The sequence below is a fragment of the Motacilla alba genome, chromosome 11 (assembly GCF_015832195.1).
Source record: "Motacilla alba alba isolate MOTALB_02 chromosome 11, Motacilla_alba_V1.0_pri, whole genome shotgun sequence".
Lineage (NCBI taxonomy): Eukaryota > Metazoa > Chordata > Aves > Passeriformes > Motacillidae > Motacilla > Motacilla alba.
The window spans coordinates 1,745,886-1,765,470 of record NC_052026.1 but is presented as its reverse complement, the minus strand read 5'-3'; the positions used below and the strand labels follow the sequence as shown (position 1 = coordinate 1,765,470).

At 42.6% G+C, this 19,585-nt stretch overlaps 1 protein-coding gene across 2 annotated transcripts in view; it reads right to left on the bottom strand.

Annotated features, from left to right (window-relative positions):
- The window catches only part of BEAN1 (brain expressed associated with NEDD4 1), a 58,806-nt gene that overhangs the window by 17,652 nt on the left and 21,569 nt on the right, over nucleotides 1–19,585 (bottom strand). The gene's annotated exons all lie outside the window — the stretch shown is intronic.

Below are 19,585 nucleotides of genomic sequence, written 5' to 3'. Positions count from 1 at the left end.
AAAGATAGTGCAGAAGGTAATCTCACCCCCAAGGTGGTGCAGCTGGGCCAGTTATCAAAGATTAGGAACAGGCCTGACTGTACCAGGCCACAGCTGTGACCAGTGAGAAGAAGAGAGCTATAAGAGAGTGGGTTGGCGGGCTAAACTGGAAACTGAGAGCTGGAGTTTGTTAGCTGTGTTGTGAAGGAGGAGAAGGAGTCAGTGCTGTGAGGGTCTGCTCATGAGAAATCACCAAGAAGGTATGGGGCTGCTGCAATAAGATGACACTGTATGATCCAGAGTTCTGATGGCTTCTTCCTGCCAAGACTCCTTGTACCATGAACTGACTGATGCTGAAGGAACTGAAGTGTACAAGGAGCAGAGTGGAAATTCCAAAAGGTGAACTGTAAGAGGTGTGGATTGCACAGTCTGGTTGGAGAGAGAAAGCCAGAATTTCTTTCTCAGGAATTGCTCTGGGGAGTTTTGAGAAGGCTGAGAGAAAGAATTATAACAACCTTGCAGCTGATGCTTTGAACAGTTGTTTTCTCATAAGGTGTTTACCAAAGGGTGTCTTCTTAATTAGCCAAGTGTGTAATGGGGTGTTGATTAAATGACCAACCAGGTCCACCTTTATTGGAATGATGCATAAAAAAGTGGGTTTCTAATAAACTTGGATTCAGCCTGCTGAAGAGACCCAGGGTCCATGTGTCACCTCACTCCTGGTCCTGACTCAATGGTGATGCCAGAGGAGCAGAGGAATTGCCTGTTGTTAGGGGTGTAAGAAAGCTCTGAGGATTTGCAGAGAAAGTTTTGGGCAAGAATGAAGCACAGGAGCCTGCTTTTGTGGTACATGGCTTGCTTAGGTTTGTGAGGGGACTCAGCATCCCAAGAAACTGATTTGTAGTACAGGAAGAGACTCCTCCAGAGTGGGATTGTTTGGCTGCAACTGTTTTACTCTGGTTAAAAAAATAAATCTTTAAATGTATTTTTTGTGTTCAATAATAAATCTTCTTAAAGGAGAATAACTACAGTAATTTATTGCCAAGTCAAACAACCTTTTGAGACAAGGCACAGAGACAGTGTCAAAGGTTAAACAATAATATTTCCTTGGGGAAACAACTGGTAGCATGATTATTCATGGGAATTAATTGCCCAGAAATGTATTTATGGGGGATTGAATTGCTAATGGTAAAGAGAAGAAAGTATGGGAAAAATTATTCAGGATTTCAACAGATAGACTCTGCCCCCCCCCCCCCCCCCCCCAAAAAAAAAAAAACCCAAAACAAAACCCCAAAAACCCAAACCAAAAAAACCCAAACCTCCCATTAGCTGCTCAGCATCAGTAAACCAAAATTTTATTGGTGCTATATACCAAGCTTGGCTGTCGAATCTGGCCTGGATATTTTTTTTTAATCTGGCTATGTTGAACAAATACAGAATTTATTTCCTGATGGAATCAGGGATGACAAATTTTTCTCTTTTGAGTATTGTGTGGAGTGAGTATGTGTTTTAGGAAGTGCAGTGCTGTTTACAAGGATAGATGTTATCAGAGAGTTCTCAGCAAGGTTTGCTCTTCTCCTTTGGGAGACACCTCTTGATGTTTTACAGTCACAATAAGTTTAGAAAGAAGACAATGGCTCCAAGCCCAGTGTCTGTTATCATTGGCTGATGCTTGTGACTAGAGAACCATCTAGAAACACACACATGACACCAGGGGAATTAGCATGTAGAGGAGTACTGTTAATTTTCTGGAAGCACTTGACTGTTGGCTGAGGATCTTCATGGCTTTTAGGACAGACAGCCGAGAAATGTGCTGAGCTCTTCCCAAGTATCTTGTGCCAAAAACCAAGACTGAATTTTCTGAGGATTAATCTCATGCTGTAGTGTTAAATCAAAGGCTATAGACAAGTGTCCTACTTAATAGTCAGTGCAAAGAAGTTTTGGGTATGGGATGTGTTGGGGGAGCAAGGCCCTTGTGCTAGAACTCGAATTCCCAAAACTTTACAAAATTAGAATTATGTTTCTCATTTGTACATTTTTAAAGCTATCTCTGTTTGGTAATGTGTCCAGCACACCCTCACTGGCTTTCCAAGGCCTTGTATTTTCAGATTGTTGCAAATTCTGCCTTTGAGAGATGCAAATATCACAGCAGTGGCAGTTTAAATCCTGGCTGCTGGGATTAACGCCTGAACTGGAAGTAGTGGCAGGTAATTTATTGGTAATTTTAGCTGACTTGCAAAGGTAAAAGAAGGTAAAAAGGTAAAAGAAGAATCAACTTCATTGTCAGCATGATGAGTCTGGGGTGTGAGGTTGCCCCACACACTGTCAGGCTTGTGGTCACCAATTCAATGTCCAATAGCCTTGAAATGGAATTGGTGATAAACTGCTGTCAAGTGGAGGAAGGAGGCTGCAGTGAGTGCTTTCAGACCTTTAATAACTCGAGACAAATTTGGAATGATCCTCTAAACAGGAAGGGCCTGGCTAAGGATATTTATCTTTATTTTTTCCAGGTGTGGAAGCCAGCTGGAATATCCACACCGACTATTTGGGAGATTCCTGTGGTGCCACCCACTGTGAACACTGATGTTTGAACCCGTTTTGCTTTGTAGAAGTTTAACAGCTTCAAGTGACTTCATAGAGACAACGCTCTCCTGCACTGGTTTTGAAGTGGTGTGGTTTGGTTCAAGACACCCCATTTATCCACCACATTCTCAGGGCTTCCTTGGCTGTCCCAAGTCCTGTCTGTTTTATCTATTGTTTGTCACCAGTGTGACTCTTTCTGGTTTTTTTATGCTTTTAATCTAACTGAACCCAGTCCCTCATATAGACAAGTTTTAGTGCAACACTGCTTTTATTAGAAGAAATGAATGAGTCCCCTTAGCCCAGCTCCTAACACAAAATGTACTTGATAAACTTCTCCTGTGGCACCATTTCAGTTTGACACTGTGAGTCTGATCCTCCAGACTTTACTACTGACTTACTACTGTGACAAACAACAGCAGAATGAGATGCTGCATTGATATAAATTCTCCGGGCTTGAATTTTGTGGGGGTAAAAAGATTATATGTTTATATTACTTTTGGCAAAAAAACCCACACTGTAAATTTTCTCATCCAAAACCATCTTCTTTTGATAAATTGTGCATTTCTCCATATAAAAATGCTATGGTTTTCCTTCAGAGACGGAGTATCTGCAAATGTATGTGAAGCCCATAAATACAACACCACTAACAGAGTGCTAACACTTTTGTTTTGAGGTAAATTGTATCCTTTCCCATGAAACTGCAAATTATAAACAATGCATACCTAAATATGAATATTTTATATCTAATCCTCTAAATATGAATTATGTTGGATGTACACACCATGGCTTTTATCCACAATGGGAGCTGTGTACTGTACTATACACAACTGGCACAGGGTTGGCAAAACACTGCCTTTAGAGTGAGCAACGGTGCAGAATTGCGTGGACTGTCCGTTCAGTGTCAGACAATAAATTAGCATTTTGAAAAATCCCTTAAATATCACAATATATTACTTTACTCAGTGCTCCTGCATCTCAACAAGCCAATTGGAAAGTAACTGAAGGAGGTGTAGAACAGCCTGACTTTTGGGGTGCATATTATTTTGTTCTTTCTCACTCCTGCTGGCCTGTCTTTGAAGGGACGGTGACCCCTCTCTAACTTGGCCATAAGCAATGGCAAAGTTTCAGCTGGGTCAGATCCTGGCAGGGTGAAATGTCCTGGTGTGCAGACATGTCACCCACCATGCAGCCCTTTATTAGGAGTGGCTTCTCTCTTCCTCAGTGCCTTTCACCTGCTTGTACCTCAGAAGAGAGAGAAGGGAAGCACCTCCACACAACTGAGTCTCTTCTCTCCACACTGAGTTAACTTTGGTGTTGATGGTGGGGTCTTGTTCTGTTTCCTTTTGTCCTGAAGGTACATCAGCTCTAGTGAGGCTGCCATGGCCTCTGGAACTGATGGGCTTTGGGATGATTTTAGAGCTGGATCCTGCTAAGGTAACCAAATCTCTTCCCCTGGTTTCCTATGTATCATCTTAATAAAGATGATAATTCATGTTATGACTGGTGGAGAGGATGAGACGTGGAGTGGTTTTGTTTTCCAGGCTGAAAAGTGCATGACCAGCTCCTGAAGGAGTGCTGATGTGTTGCTCTGGAAAGATTTTGTGTCTAGAATCATCCACCTCTTCATCCCTGCCAGCCTGGGATTATTCCTGAGGGCAGGGTGGGCTTGGTGCTGCCTTGCTGAACTGGAGCTGAAGCACAAGGACAGAACAGGAGAATTCCTTGTCCTCCTGGGTCAGTAAAACTGTTTGGGATGGTGATCCAGCACCTCCCAGCAGCCTTAAATGAACTGCACTGACACAGAGTACAGGGCTGGGAAGGAGCAGTGGGAAGGTCAGTTTAGGATGGTACACAGCACCCTCTGTAATGCTTTGGTCTTCAAATGATTGCAGCAAAGCATCTCAAACTCTGAATCAACCTAAAGCATGTTTCTGATAACCTTTCTATCTCAGTCCCTTGGGTTATGCAGTCTCTTTATCCAGGGAAGGTGAGTGACAGATGTCAGGAAGGAGCTGAGAGCACCCAGATACACTAAATCAGTGCAATGATCTGAGATTTTGTTGGTTCTGCCTTTATGAATAGTTCCTGTTTGGAGATGGTTTAGTCTGCCCAAGAGTGACCTGCCCTTGCTGCTGCCCTGGGAAATAAATCTCTGGAAATCAGCAGAGATTGCACTGCTTGTTTCTGTGGCACAAGGGAGGTGTAGCACAAAAAAAAAAAAGTGGGAAAGGGTTTGGATCACAGGAGCATCCCTGCAGCCAGGGGGAGAGGGATGTAACTCAGGCATTGAATGCAAGGGCCCACAGGAGCTGAACCTTAAATTAACTAAAAAGAAATGTCTCTGTTGGATTGAGAGCTATTCCATGGGATCCTGAGGAAGGCTGAAACTTCACTTAGGTGAAGTGCACACCAGGGTGTCATCTGCTCATGGGACTAAAAGGACGCAATGAGGATGCTCACAACAGGCTATTTGTATTTCTCTTGTTCTCTTGTAGAAAAGTTGAGAAATGAGTGGATGACACACGAAGAGTCTGGGAAAAGAGAGACAAATAGTATGGGAAAAGGAATTTGCAGTTCAGGAGGCCCAGGTGCATGTTTGGTTCTCTCAAGCACAGTTCTGTTCTTCAGGCTTTTCTGCTTTCCACACAGAAAATTAAACTGCCTCTTAACTACAATAGATGTTCCGTATTAACTCTATAGGGAGTGCTTCAAACTTTTACCTCTTATCTTCTTATCTGCTGGAATTGACACTTAGTAGTTATTTGACAAAGTCAATGAATAAATAATTTTTTCAGTTTCCAAAGCAGATGATATTCATTATTATTGCTAAATTTGAAGCAAATCTTCCTGTACAAATGGTTAACTAATCTTGCCTGTTCATTGCTGCTGTGGGAGATCCCTCAGCACAATCCAAGCCCACACAAATGCCATTAACCAGGCAGCACCTGTGAATTCAGGCTCAGTTTCTCTGCTGCTCTCTGCAGTTCAAGGACTCTCTGAACTTTTTCACTGCATATGTACCTTCTAATCAGAATTAAAACTTTTCACTGATTAATAGTAAAAAATGAAAATCTTATTCGGACCTGAGACTGTGCGAGGCATGGCTCAGTTTTATCTGAATGTAGGACATCCTTCCAGGTACAAAAGCCGCCCATGACCTTGAGGAGCTCCTCCAAGGCAGAGAGGGTGGCCTCTCCCCCGAGACAGCAAACTCTGCCTTTTCATCCTGTCTTATGCCTATCAGATAATGACTTTCTCTCTCCTTGCATTGACATCCTTATTATAGAGCCAGAATGAGGAAGATTGGATCACCAGCAGCCTGCAAATTGAGAATGTCAGAAGCAAAGAGAATGTGGCTGCAGAAGGGCTCAGGAAATAAATCTTTTCAGCTGCTGTGGCTTTAGAGTATTATGTTGATGTCACAGCAGCTTGTATAGGTGCTGTTTCAAATTAACAGGAAAAATCTTCCAATTTTCAGATCCATGGTCTCTTTTATCAACATGATAAATACCACTGCAGGGAAACAAATCACTCTGCAAGTATAACAGCCCACTTTCTGATGGAGAAGGAATATTCCCCCCCTATTTTCTCATATTCAAACAACTTGGAACTAATACAGTTTTATAAGCAGGACCCAAAGCTATTACTTTTCTCAGAAACTCTGTATTTGGGCTTGGAAACAGGTATGATGAGAATTCTCTTTCATCCATTTAAGTTACCTCTATAAGCTCAAATCCAACCTAGCTTGGTAGTGACTTGAACAGGGCAAACCCTATAATTTTGGGGTTTTTTATTGTGGGAAACTTCGGGTTTTATTGGCACACAACTTTCTCATATAAATCTTTGGAAAAATGTTGCAATATAGTAATATTTCTTAAGGTTTGAAAAAATATAATGGGCAAATTATTTTATATTTTACCTTATCAGTCTGCTTGAACTGTGATCTGGATGTCTCTTGTCTTTAGGAGGCTGAGCTCTGTCTGAACTGTATTTAATGTAACCTAAGGAGGGCAGGTGGCAGCTCATGGGACATGGAGCCCAGTAGGAAACATAATCTATATTGGGGCAACCAAAACCAACCCCAAACTAAAAATCCAAACCCTTCCACAGAGAAGTTCCTTTCCTTACAAAAGTTTCTCTCAACCTCCACAGAGAAAATGGGAAGGAATGATGAAATTCTTGCCAGCTCAAACAGTCACAACCAGTGAGCACCTGACTTGTGCACTATATTGCATTTATGAATCTCCAAATCAGTTATCCACTTCTGATCACTATTCAACTGGCTCACTTTTATGACTGTTTAAATGATGGAGTTTTGTGTTTTCCTGCTGTTTCAATGAATTGTTCCACTGTTCTATTAGTCATCTTTAGCAATCCTTACCCAGGTTGCAGGGTTCAAAGCTCCATAATGAAGATTCATCTGCAATTAAATGTTGAGGCTGAACGGAGCTTCAGGAACCAGATCCACCTTTGGTACACACCCCCAGCACTCCTCCTACAGTGCTTGTGCCCTTGTGCTGCTTCTTATTTAGGGCTTTTCTTATCAAAATTAATCCCATTGCTTTTTCCACCTCCCTTGCCATTCTTCATTAGGAGTAATCTACTGAAAAAGCACATAGAGGAATGACTAATTTTTACTGTTTAGGAAATAATGATGAATGAAATACTGATCCAGGGAGTTGTGTAAGGAATGGGGTGCTGAGATAGAAACCTGTTAACAAACACTGGGATCCCAGGATCTTCCTTCAGGAGGTGGTATCACATGTGATCTATCTTGGCCTTTCTTTCAAGGTGACATGAATTAAAAAACATAATTAAAATGGTTTGCAGTGGTGTTCTGCACTCCCACATGAGTTATGGAGCAGAGTACACAAAGCTTCTAGTGTGATTTACATCATCATTTGTATCTGTGAAAGCTCCAGCAGTATCTGCCTGCATAAATCAGGGGGTTTTCTCATACCATTAAGAAGTTATTTAATTCCTTCAGATTTCATGTGAACAGGACTAGGATGTTTGCTTAGACAGATGCAGGGATGTCAATAGTGGCAAGTCAGATACTGATTCTGGAGGCAATTTCAATCACCTGGGTTCTTTATTGCTAAAGGAGCCACTGAAATACAGGGACACTGAAAGATCTGTGCAAATGAAACACTCAAACATTACTGTCCAAAAGCCTGGGGGAAATCCCTGTTGCTACTGCAGAGCACACATTTGGTGCAAGGACTGGTCGCAGGAGTGCAGGAGTGGCCGCACGGCCCGGGACCGTTCCCTGGTCTCTGCAGTGTTTGATGCACACCCTCCACTGCCCAGTGTGTGCCCAGCAGGGCTGGTCAGGCTGGCAGAGCAGAGGAGACTCAGCCTGAGGGGCTGGCAAAGCTGGCAGGCTGGGGGGGGGGTCTCCTGGGGCAGCAGAACATTCTGCTGCCCAGCACACAGAGCTCCTGTTACAGGCTCCACACAGCTCCTTCCTCCAAATAATGCAATGATGGCTGCTTTTCATTTGAGGTGGCAGGGGAGACTTTAAAACCAACCAAAAACTCCCCCTAAGCCAAGTGTAGCCCTTAGGAAAGGACATTTATTCACCTTCAATATAAACTGCAGTGTCTATATGTGAATATTTAAAATAGAAAATACAGTTCCCACTTCAAGGCATGTTTCAGCAGAGAGCTACCGCAAACATCTGCATCAGCTCCAGCAGCTCTGTGTGTACTGGGAGTCAAAGGGCTCTGAGCTGTCCCCAGAGAGAAGGCAAGCAGAGAAAGACTGAGATTTACAGATCCCTGAGAATCAGCTGTGCTTGCTGCACCATTCCCTCTCCAGGCAGCAGACAGTTCATGCTGTAGGTGTTCCAAACTGTTCTTAAAGGGCAGCTGTTTATTGTTCTCAAAGATGATTTAAACAAGGGAATATTTCTAAAGGAACAGGAATTGCAGTGTGCATTTTTCTGCATTGCCACCCAGTCAGATTGAGAGAGAATCATAATTGAGGGATGCAGAGTCAGGCTGGAGAAAGAACTTGGACTTTTTCTGTGAGTACACTGTTCTGGAGATTATACTCAATTTAAATAATCACACATTATGGGAAAGTTGATTAAATTTTGAATCCAAAGGATTCATAAATCTCTTTGTGATGAATGGTGCTGCACATAGATGAGAACCCCTGTGATGCCCTCAGAGCACCCTGGACAATGCCTTAACCTGGCACACTGACTGGGTTTTGTGGCCTTTTGAATAAAAGGCACCAGAAAATGGTTCAGTCCCAGAAAGTAAGTGTGCCCAGCAGGGGTGCTTCTAATAAAACTATCTAAATAAAAGCTCTTGTAGGGATATTACCTGGAAGTATCCAGGGATACCATCCAGTTCCCACCTTCTTGAAGTTCAGTCAGTGTTAAAGGTCACTAACCATTGCTGCTTTCTATTAATATTCACAGTGGAAATGTGTCTGTTAAATTGTTCCCATTTACCCACTGGAAAAAAATTAGAGAATTTTTGAACAAAGCTATGGGATTCTTGGTAGAGAAACTGGTATCTAGGCTGATCTTCTATCCCCTTTCAAGTGCATAGGTAGAAATGTGGAGAAAGAAACAACTTTGTAATAGAAAAGGAAATAATTTCTGTCTGTTTTCCTGATCACACATGATCATAAAGGGATTTTAATGCACATGCTTGCTAAAAGCAAGGGCTTTTACATTGTGGATTACCAAATTTGAAAAAAAAAAGAAAAAAAAAAAAGGAAAAGGACCCCCTTCTTCAGTTTCCTCTCACCTGCCTTAATTATTCATTTTCACTCCGTGCTGCAGATCAGGGTTACCTTGTTAGGTGCTTAATGAGGTTGAGAGGACCCACATGGTGTGGCCAGTTAAGGAGCTCTATCCAAATTACCTAAACATCTTCCTACCTGAAGGCAATCTTGCTTTACAGAAGAATCAGAATGTCCTTCAGTATAAGGGCAATCTAAAGAGTTTGCATCAGGAGACTGATAAACTCCATCTCAAAGAGATCGGTAAACTCAGATTTGTAAATTGTATTCTCCAGCTCTTAGGGGGACTCAGAGTTGCTGGACACACTGCTCTTCAGTTCTGGTGGGAATGGATGAACCTCTTCAGTTTCTGGCGCATGAACAATCAGATTAAGAGACATTTAGTTTAAAAACAAGCTGAAATTTTCTATTATTTGCATTAGTAGACAAAGAGTTTCTTGTGAAGAAACTGACAGCATGAAAATAGCTCCTATTTTATAGGACACTGTAGAAACACAGGTGTGTGAGCTGCAGAAAAGTGAGTGCTGTTCTGAAAAAGGCTCGTTCATAGAAGTGATGGAGCCCTGAAAGGAATAAAAGGGGTGAAATGGTGCTCCAAGGTTACCAGTGCACCATCAAAGCCATGCACAGCACGTGGGATATGTGCTCGGTGCTGGACACTCTGCAGGATGACCTTACAAGGAAAGGCTCAGGGAAAATCCCATCCAGCAGGGCAGTCCCAGGGCTCTGAACACAGCAAGGACCGGTGCTCTGCAAAGGTGCTGTGGCTCCTGGAGGAGACCCTCCCCAAGAAGGAATTCACTTTAGCCCAGCCATCTCAGGGGTCCTGGAGTCCCTTGAACCTCTGTGCCTAAAGCACGAGCAGTGCAATGACAGCTTGCTGAGGCTGCAACAAAATCAGTCTAGAAAAATCAGTCTAGCTGCTTCCTCTTTAGAGCTCTTGTGCTTCAATGTCAGCAGGGACTCCTTGTGGGTATTGTAACTGGGGAGTGAAACAGTAAAACAGCTGAGCTGTGCCTCATTAATTATTAAAGAGGTGACAGCCGGTGTGATCTGCTGTGGAGAAGGTGTGAATTTAGCATGATGACCTGTTGCCTCAAAGCAATGTTTAAATCTGTGTTGCCTCTGAGTAAGTAGCTCTTCACCTGCTCCTTCAAATAAATAAACCCATGAACTTCACAGCATATCCTAAATCTGTATCTATAATTGTACGGGCAAAATGCCCTATTAGAATGGTAATGGGAAGTGGATAATTTTTGGACTGTTTTAGTTATTTATGTTTTTTTATAAAAATCCAAAGTGCCCACTGTCCTGAAGCTTGAAGAAAACCCTGAGAATGAGAAAGGCTTCAAATCTCTGCATGTATCAAACAGTTCCTTCAGCTCCTCATTATTGACATGTGCATCACAGAGTTCTTTTAAGGGGTCCCAGTGAGGGTGGTGGTGGTGTTTTTAAACTCTGCTGCAGAGATGTGGGTTCCTGCCCTTTCCACTGCAAGCTGGAAAGGAAACTGTGCTTTGGAGCCAGGTGTTTATGGTTTGATGGCTTCTCTGGGTCGGTTTTTGGTTATTTGTGTATGGTTTTGGTTTCTGTTTGTTGAGGTTGGTGTGTTTTAAGCCTCTTTTAGTTGCTGAAGATGAAGGACAGACTGCAATGCTTAGCCAAGGAAGGTATGAACTCTGCAGCAAAATCCTGTTTGAACTCCTCCTGCCTTCTGGATGGCTCCTGCATTGGTATTAACTGGAGAAATGTGCTAGAAATGTTAACAAGGGTGATCACTTTGTTTTATGGGGCTACATCTACAGCTTTAGAATGTTCAGCCAGGGGATGCTGACCTGCTGCAATTTGTTGTGAACAGCACCTGGAGCAGGGACTTTCATGGTGATGTCCCTTGTGCTGACAGCACAAGAGAAAAGAAATACCCTGCTGTTTGGATTACTACAATTATTGATGGATTCATATGTTCTGTGCCATTTGTAACACTATCCTGTTAAGTCCTTCTGGGCATGAGATCACAGGTTTTTCTTAAGTAGCAGCTGCTGCAGAGTTTCCTGAAACCCCAGATTTTCAGGCTGGACCAAGGCAGGCAGGGCTGAGGATACAAACAGGTGCCTGGTTTCAACAATATGAGATAACAATACCTGAGCCTGCAGCCTTGAGAAGGTGTGGGCAGCTTTGGGGATTCAGGGAGTGCTGAGGGTCTTCAGTGAGCTCTGGGGTTCAGAAAGGAAACTCACTGCTCCTGTTCCCCTCCTGTGTCACTTGGCGATAAACCCTTGCAGAGAGGCTGGAGACAGCCCAGCATGGGGTGTGTTTATCCCCATGCTGCCCTTTATCAGTGTTCCATTACCCAAGAGCTCACCAAAGGGAACCATGCACGTCACCCCTAGAAAATCTCTGTGACTGAGAAAAAAGGAATGAACAATGACTGATGCCTTAATTTACATCTGTCAAGGTGATTACTGACTGAGTTATGGTTCTATTTCCTCTGATTAATTTAGCACAAGATTCCTTCTTTTATTCTTTCTCTGCCCGCGGGGTGGATACCCCTGATAAAGCACAGGTTCCCTGGAATGCTTTTTGCAATATTACTCCTCTCTCCAAACAAGTCCTCCTCAGCAGCAGCTCTTGAGTTGTTGCAGGAGGAACCAAGACAGTGTCTGATCAAATTATCTGCTGCATGAGCTCAGTTATCTGCTCATGTCTCAGTTCCTCCCAGAGATGAAATGACAAAGCAGCTGCCACTTCACTGAGGAAGGATTCCAAGGGAGCAGGATGTCCTCAGGATGAGCTGGGGGAATGCTGATCCTGGGGCAGGCAATATGGGTGCAGAATGATCATGGTATGAGACCAGGTTAATTACTCATCCATGCATGCATCTGTAAGTTAGGAACATCTCTTTAACGATTATTTGCCATCTTATTTAATTAGATTTGAATTATACTTATTTTGTTATGGTTGCCTTTTTTCAGTGAAGTTTTAATTTTCCGTGAAATTTTGGAAAATTGTTTTTGTTTTTAGCAGTAGTATTTTTTCCCTAAACTTTAAAAGCAACTTTAGGCAGAGAAATCTAATTTAAAGGTTTTATTTACTCTACAAACACTGTCCTTTGGGTTCTGACTCAAGATAATTCAATATGAGCAGATCAAACCCATCTCTGTCTCCTACAAATGTGTATAGATCAATATTATCACAAATAGTTGCTGTGCTATGATCCCAAATCAAGATTAATACAAAATCAGTTTGCCTAATGTCGGCCTTATTTTGCCTTTAATGAAGAGCTCTTCTAATTCTCGTTGGCAATATCTACTGATGAAATTAAGGGTTTTTTTTTCCACAGTGACTTAGCAGAATGGAGCAGGATTTTCAAGTTTCCATAATGTGACTTGAAGGCTTGTTTTATTTCCATTTGTTGGATGCCAGTTTGCTGTGGGTCAGGGAGGGGCTGCTGGCCCAGCCCTTCCCTCTGCTAGGACAGAATATCCTGGAGGAGTGTGCTGGAGGCAGAGGTGTCCCCACAGACTCGGGGGCTGCAGGTGCCCCTTTTCCTGAGGAACATGGAGCAGAGCACTGTGGTTTCCTGTGTAACCAGTTGCATGGCTTTTGCTGGGTTCCAGCAGGAAAATCTGTGAACTTATTTTCTGTCAGCTCCCCTGTTCAACAGCTCCCCACACAGCAGGAGGAGGTGGCCCTTGCTGGACTGCACTAAAGGAATTTATCACCTGCAGAGCCAACAGAGCTGCTTCTGTCCAGCAGAACAGAGGATGTACCAGGAACTTGGCATCCAAGTGCTCTCTGCCTTTTCAGAAGAAGGGATGGTATCAGTGCCCAGGAGCAGCCCAGCACCTGCCCACAGGGGATCCACAAGGATGCTTAGCTCATGAGACAAGGCAGTTGCTCAAGCACCAAACAATAACCTAAATGTGCAGGATTTTAGCACATGGAAAATTCTTTTGGCTTGTTCACTCCTGAAATCCCATGCTGGCCTCTGTTAGGATGCAGTGTGGTGGGGACAGGCTGCTGTGCAGGTGCTGGCAGGGCTGCAGGGTCAGTGGGACTTGGTGGCACATGAACCACAGCCCCACTTGTGTGAGTGGGGCTCTGACTGGAGGCATTTCTGAGGGATTGTCCTTCTGGCTGGTGACTGAACTCTGCCCTTCCCTGGATTTCCTTGTGACTTCATTGAAACCCCAATGGCCCTTTCTGAGGCACATGATCTCTGTCACACTCTATGTTCAGTCACATCGGATTTGTGCACATTTTTCCTGCACTTGCTGTGACCTGTGAAGAGGGATGAGTTAACAGCACAATGTTTCCTTAAGTTGAGCAATTATTTTGAATTAATATTTCATGGGTTATATGAAGATACAAAGTGGGAATAGAGAGACTTGCTATGGAAACAGTTTTTTTTTTAAACTTTTCTTTTTTGAAGCTTTCATCTCTTCTGCAGTAGGGATTACTGTGCTATTTATTCTTTATGGTGAGAATATGACAGTTATGTCTGTTAGATTTTTCATATTTTTCTTTATATTCCTTAAAAAGTGAGAAATGTAAATGACATTCCTGTACTATATTTGGGTATTTTGTTTTTATTCTGATGATGTTTCCTTTCTCCAGGCAACCAAAATGAAGATGTTGCATTATGCCCATCTCATTCATGCACTTTTTCCATGTTCCAAAGAGCATTTCCAGAATGGGGGTTTTGTAGAACTTTGCAAAGCCCTGCTGCCTACTGTTTCCAGTGTGGTATTTACAGCAAGAAAACTTTTAAAGCCCAACAGAAGCTTGTGGATTGACCTCTCTGTATTTTATTGAAATGAATCTGTCTTATATTTTCATTGACTGATCTCTATGTTTCTGCACCAATTATTCACTTCTGCATGTTTCTGCTGTGCTGTATAAAATACTCCCAGTACTGAGAATCAGGAATCCTTCAGCAAAGCATGTGTGCAAAAGAGGCATCTGAGAAGCTCGGGGATCCCCACTTTATCCTCTTGGTATTAAACAAGTTATGAAACAAGAAGGAGAAATGCATCTGTGCACTGCTGACACTGAGCCAGCAGTTTCAGTCTGAGAGGAAGAGAGAGAACAGTGATATTTGTAATCCAGTGCTAAATGCAAATAAGTTCTGTGTCTCTTTCTTCGGGAGATAGCTTCCCTGAGTCACCGGGGTTCATTTACATTCGGGTGACATCTACAAGAATTTTGCCAACACAGCTTATTACTGCAAACATTGTGTCAGTTCTGACATTTCTCTTCGCTGGAGAATCCCCAGAATGGCTCTGTTTGTTCCTGGTGGCAGACTCGGAGTCACACGGGAGCGGTGCCAGCCTCAGCAGAGCTCCCTTCCCTGAGTTCTGCCTTCATGGCAGGCTGGGAGCAGAGGCCTTTCCCAAAGCCTGGCTCAGCACCTGCGTCTGGCTCCTGGAGCACCACGGGCAGGTCCCAGGCCTTCTTCTGGAGCAGAGGCACAAACATGTCACCACCACGGGTGGCAGAGCTCCCTACGGACACCCAGCAGCTCCAAGCCCAAAGAGGAATTCAGATGAATCCAGCACTCCCGGGGCTAGACAACTGAACCCGTGGAAAAGAAAAGTTCTTTTCATGCCTCTAGCTGCACTGAAAGGATGCTTAATTCCCTTTTCTAGTCTAACTCCCAAGTGTGTGCTACAGAGGAGTTGGTGCCAGGAGCGTTCTCTGAGTTCTCTGAGCGTTCTCTGATCCTCAACTCCTCGGTCTCCCTTCCCAGACCCTGCTTTGTGCATTTCCCTGGCTATCCCACACAGAAGGACTGAGGGAGGTACTTGCACTTTCCTCCCAGACAGGCGTCCTCAGGCTTCCTTTCATTTATAAATATCACTTACAGGTTCTGCGAATGGCTCTTGTTAATGGGAGTCACCAGTGATGCTTAACAAGAGTCATCAGAATAATTTCTTGTCTACCACTTTATACCCTTTTCTCCTGCCCTATTTATGTATTTGTATGTAAAATGCATTTATTTGTCACTCCCCTCTGGGGAACAAAGTCTGGCAGCTACAAACACTTCTCTTGCAATGCAATGATAGGAACAACCCTCTTCTGGAAGCCACCCAGATGAAACCAGCCACATTATTTCAGTTATGACTCAAGGCAGATTTGAATTTAGGATTTCAAGGAGGTGTTATGTCCTCTGGCCCTGCTGGCTGTTTTCTTTTCACTCTGTTCACTCTGTATTTTTCATCTTATTCTCAGTTCTACAGCATATAGTGTTTGCCACTAACTCATATTTCATCAAGATAATGTCCCAAAACCTGGAGTCTGCTATACCTTTTTTATACAGGTACTGAAGCTGGGCCTCAGTTCAGGAAGGTGCTTATGTGCATAATCTGTGCTCTGTAAATGCATCCTTGATTTTATTTCTACAAAATTTTCCAATTCAGGGGGCACTGAGATTCATGTTCTAAAACTGTTACTGTTCCACCACTTTAGATTGTGGGAGAGGGTTTTGCCTTGCTGATGGGCTTGTCTTGTTTTCAAAGTTTGTATTATAGAAGCGTTAAAATCAAAATTACCAGAATGTTGGAAAGTGCTTTTGCTGAAATTCATAGATTCATATAACAGATGAAGGAAAAGGCATAGCAAGGTAACTCCTTTAACAAGAACAGCTTCTTGGCTGTGTTTGTGGGTTTATGGAGCAGCCTTCACAGGCTGCCTTGATAGAAACTTTTAAACCTTGGCTTCTCCCCCGAAAAAGGGCAGCCATTCAGAGAAGTATGTTAATATTTATTTCAGAATATAACAACACAACTGATCATTTCTCACCATGAAACAGAACTGGTCATTCTTTATATCCTGTCAGATAATTTACTGTGGTTAAATCTGTCTTGAAAATGGCTGTATTTAGCAGAACCGAGCATTTTCTAAATTCATGGGACAAGGGGAGTCATCATCACAATGCCAGGAGGAGCTGGCACTGCAATCTTTGCTTGTCCCTGCTCCTCCTCCTGTGTTAAGGCTCCTGGCTTCCCTCAGCCATTGTCAGTGCTTCCAGGGGGAGGCAAAGGGGCCACAGCCCTGCAGGTTTGTCTCTCTTGATTCCTGTGCGCCAGAACTCTGTGCTCAGTTGTTATTCCTAAACCCTCTGCTCCTTTTAGCATCTGAAAAGATAAGCTGTCAAATCAGGGATGCAAAACCAGATAAAAGTTCTGCTCCTATTAACAGTTACTCCAGGGCTATTGCAGTTATGTCCTCTGTTCATTTCTGCTTACAGAAGCTGGTAGTGTGTCAGTAGGATTTCCTGTATCAGGCAAGATCAACAAATACTGACCCTCAGCAGGCAGTAAGATACTCATTAAAAAAAAAAACCCAGTGCCAGCAAATAAAAGAGGAAGAATATGCTAAATAAACATAGCTACTGGAAGAAGCAGTCTTCCAAATGAGTCCTTAGAAAGGATAAATAAAAGTTGTAAAAGAAGAGGATATTGTTGTCATTAGTGTTGATAATCCAGACTAAGGTAATCTGTGAAATTTCTAACCAGCCCAGCAGCAGGATTTTTGTAGGCAAAGGAATTTTGTTGTGGCAGGGAAACAGTAGATGGTGATTTCCACGGCAATCTAAACTGTCCTACTAAACTAAACTGATGCATGTTGTGAATGCTCCAAAGAACTGAAACCTGTCTGGAGGTCACAGCCTGGGCCTATGCAAATGAAGAAGAAGTAAGAATTACAAGTAGCAGTGAATTCAGAACTTAACTGCCTGACAAAGACTGTTTAACTATCAGTACAAGGAACAGCGTGATACCTTAAGGAGCCTGAATTAGTCAGTGTTTATAAGAACTGATTTATTAGGTTGCCCCCAAACTGGATGCTGATTGGATTGTTTTTTATTTTCCCCCATGCCTTTATATTTTTGGGGGTGTTTGAATATTTTTCCTAATAAAGAAGATTGTATAATAAAGGTATTCCTGAAAATAAGGAATATAATTTTGTTGCTTCATAGAAGTGCAAGGGTACTATGATACAGCAGTTTGCCAAGCTGACAAGTACAGTTACATTCCTTTGCTGAGTGAATAAGTGATGCTAAATGCAGCTGAAATGACATCTCAGAAGGAAACTGGCAGGCATGGGACAGTCTGGGCCTCTTGAATTGGGATTCTTTCCTGTCAGAGCCTCTGATAACCCTTCCATTTGTGTTCCTTCAGTGGTTCCTTAAAGCTAGGCGTTCCCATCTCTTTCAGTGATGTGTGACAGTATCCCAAGATTAAGAGCAAATATTCTTCCTGTTATAGATATATTAAAATTTGTGCTCAAATAAATTATAACACTAGAAAAATATATATATCAAACACATATATGGGCTAAAATCATGCTTCGGGGTTTAATACAAGAGGCACCTGGAATCTTAAAAATCCTATACAGGAATTGGGACATCGGTTTCTTCATTAGAATGTAACTTCCACAGCTGTCCAGTGAATAGAAACTGTAATTTGCAAGTAAAGGGGAACTTCTTCTCTAGAAATTCTGAGTGAAACTTGGAACATCCGAGCCACCGTTAGCGATCCTAGATAACCAAAGTCAGTGTAGTTCCCATAATCTGCCTTGTGTGAATGCCAAGTTCCCGTAAATTCGCTAAGATGTAAAAAGAGTTCCAGTAAAATGTAACTAGCATGTAAAAGGGGATTCCCATAACCCTCATTGTACATGTATTTGTTCCTGGCATAATGTGTATTCCAAGGCAGCGTTGTCTAAAGCCAGAGACAGAAGTCTACGACCACAGAAAACAAGGGAACCACAAGAATATTCCAGAGACTCCAGATTCGGCACTGTTTACCCATCTGATAGGATTCTCCAAACACCGGAGGACCATTGGAATATTTGTCAACAAAGAAAAGGACAAAGGAAAAGTAGCTTCGGGCAAGAAAAAGAGTATAAAACCTGGACTCACTTGAAAAGACTTTGTGAACTCACCAGCGTCAGGAGCTCAGAGCTGCGTTCACCCAGAGTCGAGTCCTGGGCTCAGCCCTGCTCCTTTGATTCATGGCTGGCAAAATTTAACAATCTGATTCGCGAAATAAATGATATTTTTGTTGCCCTGTAATTTGGCTCTCGCAAATTATTTGATATGGCATAATTTGGCTATTTATCTATAACACCCACTTCTGGAGCGTCCTTTTGGAGCTTGTTTCAGGAATTTCTTGCTCTCCCATTTGGACAGTAAGAAGAGCCTGGATGCACTTACAGGGAGGTTGAACATCTCTGAAATGCCCCTCCGGAGTACCTGCCTGTCTCTGACAATTTGGAGAAGGTCTGTGTGCCTTCCCTGCAAGGGCTGGCAAGGACTAGGAGAAACCTGGCTACAAATTTACAAGGGAACTGTGAAATTGCAAATTCCTTTTCTTCAGCTGGACCAGCTCTAAAACTGCATGCAATGAAATGGAAACAAAGAATGCAGTCATTAGAATAACATTTAATGTTTTCAATATTTAGTATTTCAAATTCTGGTGTGTTTATGCAATAGATGTTTAAATAACAGTACCGTGTCTCTCTTGAAATCAGCTTTTCAGACACGAACTGTCCAAAACCCAAGTTTGGACAGTGTTCAAACATGTCTCTCTAAAAGTCTCCTGTTTTGTTTCTTGATTCTGTTCACCATCCTGGTGGACTCCAGGCAGGATTACCAAGAGAGAATTTTCCATGGGCAGGATTATATACAAGACTTTCTATAAAGCTGCTGGAGAGGGATGGAGGTTATGAATCCCCAAGGCCTGAGGAGCTGCCCAGAGAGGCAATCTGGGGTCTTGGCTGTAGAGATGCTGCTCTTAGAACAAACAAAAACCTCTTGTTAAAGTGAGCTTTACGTAAAATCTTCATGACAGAATCATTTTAAGCTCTTGTACAGTGTTTAATTACTCATAAAATAAGAAGTGTCAAGTTACATAAACCCTTGGGACTGGGAGCAATGATTACACAGGTTGTGATTCTCTTTGTCTTCAGTGGGGTGAATTCTTTGGTACCAATGAAAATGTATGTTTAAACAGAAGCAGAATTCTATCCTTTCCATCTACTTTCTCATGGTTTCAGGAAAGCCTCTAGATAGAAAATACAGCCTAAAAAGAAGGAGATAGGTAAACTGAGACATTAAAAGCTTAATTTTTTGTGCTTTAGCTTCATGCTAAATGAGTGGTGGAGAAGGAGACAAAGGGGAGATGAAGGCAAGAACATCCTAAGTGCTACAGGTCAGCACCACTTTTCCAAGAGTAATATCTGAGAAATGTGTGGCTAACCC